This window comes from Chaetodon trifascialis, chromosome 21 (genome assembly GCF_039877785.1).
Source record: "Chaetodon trifascialis isolate fChaTrf1 chromosome 21, fChaTrf1.hap1, whole genome shotgun sequence".
Taxonomy (NCBI): Eukaryota; Metazoa; Chordata; class Actinopteri; order Chaetodontiformes; family Chaetodontidae; genus Chaetodon; species Chaetodon trifascialis.
In genome coordinates this window covers 9691598-9702673 of record NC_092076.1, presented here as the reverse complement: position 1 = coordinate 9702673, position 11076 = coordinate 9691598, and positions in this window count along the sequence as shown.

Below are 11076 nucleotides of genomic sequence, written 5' to 3'. Positions count from 1 at the left end.
TTTTGTTTAGGTTCATTTTAAAGAAGAAGTCTGGGAAACTTGTAAATCTATCTTGCCAATAAATCTCATCAAAAAAACAAAATCAACAATAAATTGATCCTGCTGGTGTTGCCTGTGCAGCCAAAGTTTGATATAGTCTATTCCTCTGTGCCACAGACCTTTAATGTTCTTAAAAAAAGAATAAAAACTCAAAATGAGGTAAACTGTTGCAACAGCTGACATGTTCCTTCAGCTGCCATAAACACTTACTAGAACACCAAATGTGTATTAATCAAACCCGTTCTCATTCTCAGATCGTTAAACAACAACGTTTTATCACTCCCCTCGGCGTCGCGCACAGATGTGTCTGTATGAGACATCTGACAGAAAGCCTTTATAGCAGGAAACCTTTCTAACATGCCATTGACAGTTGCAGTTCTGGTCTGCTGGGTGCTGTGTTTTACCTATGTGTCACACCAATCTGCTCCCTGTAGGTACTTTTTCACTCTGTTTACTACATCACCTTGCTCTGAGAGTCTAAGATTGCAGTGGATGGAACTAGCTGAAAGCCCGGTGCGTCTCTTACTGATGCTGACGGGTACATCTGTATGAGAAGCTGAGGGGCGGGACAAAACGTCAGTATTTGACATCCTGGAAATGAGAGCTGTCTGATTAATCCACTGGTGAAAACAGTGCTGAACAAATGTACTACTTATTCCATAGGACTGTTAGATGAAAAAAAAAAATACAGTGCCTGGCAGTTTAAGCAGTCTTCTTAGCAATGAAAGTATTTGTGACAGATTTTTCAAGATGTGCATATTCATTAGGAGCAAATGGGCTTGAGACAGCATGAGGAAGTCACAAAGTATTGACAGATGGACAAATACAATATTGACTTTATTTCAGTTTCTAAAAATGTATACAAGGCATTTTGTTTAGAAACTGTCTTGAACAACCACAGCAATGTTTACTCAAATTTCCAAACTCTTGTAACTCGTCACGGGATTTGATTTTAGCACTATTACATTCACAGATGTGAATGACATTACAATTCATCTGCTGAAGTTTTAGGAATGCATCGCACATAATAGTTGCCTCTAGACAATGGTTGTCATTAAACCTATGATAAATATTACTGCTTTCCCAGTTTACTGTTCCCTTGCCATAAAGCCCTGAGGACTGGGAGATGTGTTTTGAGAGCCCCCCCCACACACACATCTATAAACCCACTGCAGGTCTACTCAATCTGAATGTTCACCCTTGGCATAGATTAAAGAGGATACTGATAAAACAGTTCAATCATAGCAGCACTGCCTGGTAGGGATCTAATTACTGCAACTTTGACCTCACCAGTAACAGTGTTTCAGCAACACGAAACAACACTGTGGATTTCACCTTTTCCATTAGCCAGGAGAAGAGCAGCAATTTCACTTTATTACTTTCTTTTTTTGTTGTTGTGCTCAAATGTCAAGGTGCGCCCGACTTTTCACAGTAAGCACTCCATGGCATCTGTTATTTTGAGGAGCTTCCCCTTCACATCTTTTCCAGGGTCATGCAGGGGCAAAGACAAGAGACAATAATGCTATTTGTTGATTGCACAGTGAAGCCAAAACCATAAGCTGCTGAATGAAAAGATGGACAGGACTGAAACCTTTTTAAATTCCTGGATGGATTAAGAAAATAGACCAGAGTAAATATGACTAGAGATGACCTTTTAATGTACAGGCTGGACAACGACACATTAACCTCTGTTGACCTTGATAGGATTTGATGACTTGTTCTTATCTAACAAATGTGAACTGAAGTGGGCCACTAAATTGTAGGCTATACAGCAGAGCTGCAACTAATGATTTTCTCCATCACTGATTAATCTGTCAGTTGTTCTTTTTCAATGTTTTAGTCTATTAAAAAAAGGTCAGAAAAAAAGGTGAAAAGGTGAGTCCAAGGTGGCATCTTCAAATGTCTTGTTTTGTCCAACCAACAGTCCCATACATATTCCATTCACAATTACATAAAACAGAGAAAAAGCAGTAAATCTTCACACTGCAGAGTTGGAAATTATTGGTATTTCTGCATAATAAATGACAAATAATTAACCAATTATGAAAATAGTTGATGATTGAGCTGTCCAGCACTGTAAACCTGCATGAACAACTAGGATGGCAAAGGATTTTAGTTGCAGTGATGAGTAATTCATGGCATTACGTAGGATTGATGTAACCTGCTGAGACCATCTGGAAACACAGTAACCTCATCAGTTGTTCAGGTTATTTACTGTAATGGGAACTCAAAGTAGGTCAACTAATTTCCTATTACTTTCTTCATTTGCTGACTTATGATGCTTTGAAATATCACTTATGTACCCTGGAAAGAACCCTATAATCTTTCATCTTCTGTCAAGATCAAATGGACAAGCCTCATGCTAAGAGTTGCCTATCACTCCATGTTCCATTGTGTTAAGTCTGGGATGGAGGAAAGACGTCTAAACATTTCAAAAACATAAAGACCTTATTGAAGAACCTGGATCATTCCAATGAGTAATGCTAAGGGCAAAACTGTGGACTGTCGTTCCACTTAGCCAGTGTTTCAGCACCATGGAGATCACCATTTCCGCAAAGGGCAACCTGGGGTGAAACTGGAGAATGTGGCACCAGCTGTTCTCAATCAAAGTAATGACTCCCCCACAAGAGAATTTGCCCAGCTTCCTTTTAAATTACTGATGGCCATTCATTTTCCACAAGAGGGTGGAAGTCTGCGCTCGCTCCTTTCGACTAGTAGCTAACCTGTCGGTGTGTTTACAGCTACTGCAAATGTGTTCTGTCAAGCTCAGCAACATATTTTATATTGAAGGCAGTGTTGCTTACAGCGGTTACATCTGAGACCTTGACACAGTGTATGTCCTTCATGGAAGGGGCTGCACACCCAGCTGGTGGCTAATCGTTGCACAAACATGATACCTTAAATGACTCTGATTGAGTGAGCCTTGTGTTGCCTGGCCATTTGATATCAGCAAGGGGGCTCACATAGAACTCACATAGAAGTGATTCATTATGTCCAGAGATACAACAATGAGTCAATCGAAAGAAAAGTTTCAATAATCAATTCATCGTTTAAACAATTTTCAAGAAAAAATGTCAAACATTTTCTTGTCCAGTGTCTTAATTACAAGGACTGGCTGGTTTTCTTCATTATTCATGACAGCCGATGACAAGACTGTAGGTTTTGGACTGTTGGTTGGACAACAATCTGAATACTTCATTAGGCTTTTCACTTTAGGCTCTGGGAAATTGTGATGAGCATTTCTCACATTTTTTTGACATGCTGCAGACTAAACAATCATGAAGATCTGCAGATTAACCAATAATGAAAGTAATTGTTAATCGAAACCCTAATCAAAAAACAAAATATGGACAGAGTTGATATTTGGTGAATAGGCTCTGACCCTGTCACTTCCCATACGTATACACTCAGGTCAACACCACAGAAATCGTGTTGACAATCGTGAAAGTCCTCCTCAAAGTCAAATTAGATCTAGAGCCAGACACCAGCCATGCGACTGTTCTCCTGCCTAAGCAAACCAGGCTACAAGCAGAATGTCAGCTACTGTTTAGTGAACCGAGATGGATAAATCCAAATCCAGCAATCTGTCTATGCAGCTGCAAAACATGTCAGATATGCAGCAGACAATAATGATTAACTAACATATTCAAAAATGCTTGTTTCGAGCAGTCTCTGAAACATTATGCAGTATTAATAAGCAGCAGATGACCAGCAGTGCACTCATGAAGCTTAAGATTGGCAGTGAGTGCAGCTGAGTGCAGCAGCAGTGTAATCTACAGAACAGGAGCTCAGCACTTTAGGTGCAATTATGATATGAAAAACAGTAAAGCAAGCTGTCACATGAAGCCATTGATTTAAGTTGTTTTAGTAATGATATGAAGTCTGTAGAGAAACAGTGAAGATACCGACCTACATTATGTGACAGTAGCAATGTTATGTTTGCCATGAAGCCAGTACTACAGAGAAACAGTAATGAGTGTGGAAGAGAAACTATTATTCATCCCTGAAACCAATATACAATACTATCCACGGACTCCACAAACAGCAAGGGAAGAAATATGCTGCAATTCAGCACAGAACACTCAAGGGACATAAACATGAGTACTCATATTTCACCATTATGTAAATCAAAATACCATAATGCAACTCTCCAAGACAAATGAGCTCACACTTTAAAAGAATGGCAAGCAAATGCTGCACATGCTGTATGTAGGCAGCGGGATAAAAAGAAATTAGCAACCAGCAGCTGCCAAAGCACCTCTGACAAATATGAAGTGAAGCCATGTGGTCTAACAGGCACACAAACACAGAATGAACAGAGACAGACATCAACTGTAACGTTATACACAAGGTTTACCTTAGTGAAGAGCAGCAGCCATCAAAATCTTCTGAGGCAAATCCAAAGGTTTTCCACAGACCCAGCAAAACACGCGGATTCCGGCTTTACAAGTGGGAGTTTTAAAGTTTGTGACTAAGAGCTTACAGGGAAAGCACTCAAAAAGCCGTTACAGCATTGTTTGCAACGAAACATGGCTTATAATGCTACATGTCCAGCGGTTAGCTAGCAGTATTTACGTATTCACAGCAATGTTGCTGAAGCAGCGCAGCAGCTAATGTTAACTGACGATAAGAGTGCGCAGTTTAAATAGCCCGCCCTAATGGAAGTGTGCTGTTCAGGTAAAAATGGAAATAAGAGACCGTTAACATTACCAGAAAGTTGGGAAAAAATATCTACTTTAAGCTACCTACGATAACGTCCACTTGGCGACAAGTTCAACTCAGGTTTCCACTATCGGCGCCAACATGGCCGCTGCCGTTGCGCGGATATTCAATGCATATTTAGGCAAAAACACTAGCTAATACAAATAATGCAGCTATTTAGAAATAGTTTATGTGGCCACCATAGTTTCTTTATATCAGGTTTACCCTGCTAACAAACTGTTGCAAATTTATATCACAGAAAAAAATACATATTTATATCTTTATTCATTTAAATTGAGTATGACTTTGCAACAGTTTATTCATCGTTTTTCCTATTCTGCGGACGTCACGTGAACGTAGCGCCAAAAAACTTTATTTAAAGGTTTGCCACCGTTGGCAGCAGAAATCCCCAGAGCCCCCATATTTGGCTGCTATAATATTCACTTTCCTGTGCAATGCGCTCTGTATATTAGTAAATGGGGGGGGGGGGGGGGGGTATTCATTCATTTTGCAGATATTCATTTGCTCATCGCTTTCCTCCTCCCCATTATATGTAAAGCTCACTGATTTTAGTATCTCCTGACATTAAGGCCTGGACAGCTTGATTTACAGTGTGCAACCATATCCAAATTCTTCCAACAGTGGGAAAGAAAAAATCAAACAGGATTATATTGGATGGTTTGGCAGATTCATCTTCTGACACACCCCCATGAATTATATTGCTGAAAGTGACAGATTAATCACCATCTCTTGCTAATACTGGAAACAAATCAAGACAAACAGGAATAAAAATCCACACTCTTCCATTCCACTCTTGCATTTGTGATGTCTGATGCAGTCGGTGCACCAAACCGCACACTTGGATTATGTCATGTATGGCAATCAAACTGTCCAGGAATTTGTCTTTATGTATTGCCATCTGGTGGTTGAATTACATGCATCGTGACAAACTTGCACAAAAGACAATGTCAAGGTCTTCCCTACTTTATCCAATTCATCTCGGGAAGATTTTGTAATGCTATCAGGACAACTAGAAAGGAAACTGAATTATAGGTCATACTTCTAAGAGGGAGGGAACACACAGTGACACTGATACGCTTTGTCTTTGACTTTGTCACTGGAAGAGAAAAACATGAGATGGTATTTTTAACTGACCAGCTGCTTTCTCAACATGCAGTCGTGTAGAGGGATCGAGTTAAAAATCAGAATTTAGATTCCAGATTTCAATGATGAGTTCAAGTAATTACTGTAGTTCATTCAGGAGTTTAGACTGTAGAAAACATGGATGTAGTCTCTGCTCTGCGAGGTCACCCACAGGGGTTTCTGAAGAGACAAGTGACAGTCGCTCCAGCCATCGCCATCCTGACAGCGCATGACTGCACTGACAAATCCAAAAATGGGCAAAGAGGTGGAGCGTAGGTGGAACCAAGGTGGGCCAGATGAAGCCTGGTTGGTACAGCTAGTTGTCACTTACAGCGGCCATGCCCATAATTACACATAGCTTTAAGCCTTCACTATATTTAAACGAGTGAGTTACATAAAAAGGCTGTAAACATGTTTATTCCTGGTGTAAAGTTAGGCTTTTTAACATGGGGGTCTATGGGGATTGACTTGCTTTTGGAGCCAGCCTCAAGTTTCCATTGGAGGAACTTTGCGTTGCCTTCATTTTTCAGCTCTGGAGCCTCTTCAAGAGCTGTTGGCTGGGAAGGAGAATATCTACATTTAGTTTTCAAATAATGAAGCTATTCAACCTAAATAAAGGAAACATCCTGAAATCATGTGGCTATAAATAAAGGTTTAAAAAAGCAAGCAAAGCCTAAAGTAGCATTCAGTATTGGCATAATTTATACTCTATTATATCTATACTCTACTATATTTCCATTCTTCCAAAAACATCGCTCAAAATTCCCCCTCCAGTCGTGTAGCTCATCATCGCCGTGGGCATCATAGCATCCCACTCCAAAACACAGGCAGCTGACACCAGGCATGACACACTCGTACATGTCCACATTATGATCAAAATATCCGAGCCATCATCGAACAGCAGGCTCGGTGGAATACCATCTCTCATTTGTAAAAGCCAGGCGATGCGACCATCGGGGCTGGAGCAGACGAGGCGCTCGTTTGCCAGCAGTGACTCAGGTTCAGCGCTGCAGTCACTCTGAATATTTTCAGCACATCTCTCTCCACTACTTAGCAGTGACCTCTGTTCACTTAACTGTCATCTTGAAAAATAACAGCCAGTCACACCTTGGAACAGCCCCCAGCCTGTCTGGTCAAAAGCCCTCAGATTTTAGCGGCTTCCTGGATCTTTTTCAGACACAGGGCCCATTAGCTGACACTGGTGCTCCCATGCAACTGTTAGCAGTTTACAGCATGATCACATTCACCAGGACCTGCTCTGTAAGCAGAGCTCCTCGGCTCTTCATCAGCGCCGGTCCCAACAACTGGGAACCATTATAATGGACACCTTTCCTTTCATGCTTTGAGTTTACTGTCACACAGTCTCAAATGGAACAACAGCACTGACTCCTGGCAGTAATTGAAAAGGGCCAAAAATAGCATGTTTGTCATGTGGGGACTGCTCAACATTGCTCACATTCATGAATCAATAATAAGCGTTCACAAATTCTCTTTTACACTTCATCGCCCCCCCTGCTCTCCGTGTTTCAGGCTGTCTACACTCTGCACACTGTTATGTTTAATTCAAAAAACAAGTTAACGGTAATCCAATGAAGTTTCTTTTGCTGGAAGGAGAATTGAAGCTGATGGTTAGCAAATGCACAGAAGACAAAACAGGAAAAAAATATTGGGAAATACCTTCTTAACAGAACGGATGGCGGTCCATTCTCGTGCCTCATTTGTACAATTTAGCAAGAAGTCGTCCATTTGGCACCGAGATAAACAGCTTTAAACCAGTGCTGGCTTTAATATTCAATAAAATAATGCCAGTTTCTTCTAGTAGTCCCTCATACTTGAAAGGTATGTCAGCCTGGCATGAAGCCTCAGTCATATTCTGAAGATTTTGCATCCATCTACATGAAATCACACTTTGGCATTCATGCCCATCTCCTGAATTTTTCACCGCAGCTCTGCTTCCACGAGGTTTCATTTATTCATGGTTCATTAGTCGTTATGTGACTCCACTGGCTGCTGCACGAATGGCAAAAATTGCACTAATGTACCTATTTTGAGGATGTTTCACCGTATCTATTGTCAACATCACCGAAACAGCAGGGGAGGCACAGTGCTTCACAAATGTACGACTGGCAGCTCAGAGGGCTCCGAAATTGCAAAGCACAGTGAAGCCTTAAGACCACCTGTCACCTCCAGAGCTGTCACCTCCTTTTAACATGCTACAAGTGCACACAGGGCGTGTGGATTCTCTTTGAGCGAACAGACTGAGAGTTCGGGTCAAAACGCCCTCTGCTCAAAGTGCAAGTTTTGGACAGAGTTTAAAGCTACGTATTTTCTTGAGCATGCTGTGGTCTGAAAGGCACATTTGGCCACATATATCTCACACCTGGCACCAGCGACACACGGCACAGTGTCCTTTCTAGTTTCTGACTGACGCAGTTGTCATTTTCACGCCCAGCGCCCACGTTCTGTAAGTAGCAAATGTGGCCTAATTGAGAGCCTGGTCTAAAAGTTAATGGTGCACCAATTTCCTGGCATTATAATGCCCATAGACTGTTTAAGATTAAGGTTAAGATTCACTTTATTAATCACACACAACGCAACACAACACAAAATGCACATGCCGTGATTTGGTGAAATTATTTCTTCCGCATTTAACCCATCCTGGAAGTCCTTCCTCTGCGGCAGACCAGGAGCGGTGGGCTGCAAGCCGACAGCGGCACCCGGGTACCCAGTTTCATCTTGTCACCATTGGTCAGGTGGTGATCTTCTTGCATGTTTTTAGTGGGGTTTTTTATGGAGGATACCCCAGGTGAGCACGGGGAGAACATGCAAACTCCACACAGAAAGGCCCTTTAAAGGGCAGCAGGCCAGCTCCCAAGGCGGGAATCGATCCCGGGACCTTCTACCTTCTAGCTGTGAGGCAACACCGTTGCCACTGTTCCACCGTGCCAATTCAAAAACATGGGCCTTACCTCTGTGACGTCACCCATCGGTTCCTGAAGAGCCACTGTGAAGCTCCGTGACACTGACTCCATTGTGGCCGAGCCTGACGCCGGCAAATCCAGGCTCGCGGCTAGCTGCCACTCAAAGCGGCCATGCCCATGATTGCGCATAAGCTTAAGACTTAATATCTTTGAAAGCAGTGAGTTATGTGCCAGCGCACCTGGCTTTTAAAGGGAACGGGAGATGACACAGTTTTAATTCCTTCATTCACCTGTGATTAAGACTAAATGCACTTTAGACCATAGATTGTTTAAATAGGACAGTCTGTAAAATCTGAACTGCGAAAGGAAAACCTTCGTAAAGAAGACATGCTTTGTATATGCGTCCTTCATATATACAGTAACACTGAAAAGGTTTATCTTGTTAGCTTTCTTGCCATCAACAGCATTATAATATACCCACATGGCGCACACTCATTTAGGGTACTGGAGTGGCTTTTCTCCAAGAGCGCCTGCAGCTAATAAGTATACTGTTCAGTATAAATGAGGATTATCCAGAGTAGCACTTTGGCAGGCTGCATCCATTTTCTTTACATCCTTGTTCAAATGCAAACTACTTATGTTGAAGAGGGAGCACAAGCACTCTGAAAAGTGTCTGTGCATGGAAGGACAAACCTCTGAATAGCAGGCTGATCTTTAAAAGAGGAGAATACTGCATATTCTTGGTGTTCAGCCTGGGGTGCACCTCACAGGTGGAATTCAACTGTATGTAAAAAAATGTATGTGCATTTGTTTTGCAATGTTGTTGGACATTCCCTTTATTTTCATTTGACCTCTTGTCTATGGTTTAAACTGTTTTACAGAGTAATTTGGTTTTCTAATGTATTTGTGTAATTAACCTCTCTTTTCCTTTTTGATTCAGTCTCTTTGCATTTGTTTGCTTGCTCTGACCGCAAGCCGGCTCAATATTAAAAGGCAAGACTGACTTCAGCTTAACCAGCCATATCCAAACATTTGCAGTTTAGGTTTTGATTCCTTCTGTCTGCGATCACAACTATTATAATACAATATACATGCACACACAAATATAAAAGTACATCAAAAATATAAAAATTAATCCAAAAGTTAGTGCGATGCTTCCTAAATAGCACTTGAGTCATTAGTGAGAGTGTTTTAATTCAGTCTTTCACTTATATTAAATTACCTTATATTACCTTAAAAAAGCTTTTTGGTGCAAGCCTTCAAACTAAATTTATGAAAGCCGAGAAATTATTTCAGCACATACACATTTAAAAAGATTAAAACTCATGTAAGAAGTTCCTAAATACATGTTCTGCGACTTTCTCTGGGTTTCTCTCTTTCAGAGGGCAGACAGTCCAGAAATGCACTAATCAATGCCTGCGTCCCAACTTTTTGGAATCAGGGTTTTAAGAACTGTATGTCAAAAGACGTCATCGCACAAAAGATTTTCAGGTCTGGTTTTCTTTTTATTTTCTGGCATGTTGTCCATCTTTAAAATACACTGAAGATTACCGATATGCAGTTTATCATCTTTTTTTCACGGTACAGTGAGACCCTGATTCCTGTGTAATGACACTGTTATAGGATTACTCTACAAACACAATGTAAAAACACAATAGCTGGCATACTATCCTTATGAAATGCATCATAATGACCACGTTGCAACAAAAAGACAATGCCCATACAGTCCTTAAAAGATGCACAATTCAAAAAGGGTTGACATTAAATCCACTGACTGAAGTCAGCAATAAATCAAGTTAAATGCGCTATTACACAGGAATCTGTTAAATATCAAAACAAAAAATATCAACAGAAATGCTCTTTTCACAAGTGTAGCAAAAGACAATTTATCATAGATATAATAGTAACAGGTGACAAGGCCTAAAATAAATGAGAATCTCTTGCCATTCTGTCATAAAAACCTGACAAACACGTGAAATCTCAAGAGATCAGAGTGACAAAGACTCACATTTGTTCCAACGAGACACTGTACAGCTGAGGGCGGAGTCGGGGCTAAAAATGGTCGACAGCTTTTAAAATTCCGCAGATCAACATGCCCCCCTCCTCGAGAGTTCATGGAAAGCAAGGCATTATAAAAAGGTAACGTAACTCCTTGTACTCAAAGAGGGGAATAAAGTCGTAGCTTCATAGGACTCTTAAAAAAAAACAAAAAACATACAAAACAAACTAGTAAACAGCCAGAGGAGCACGATGTTCCTGGTCTAATTTTACG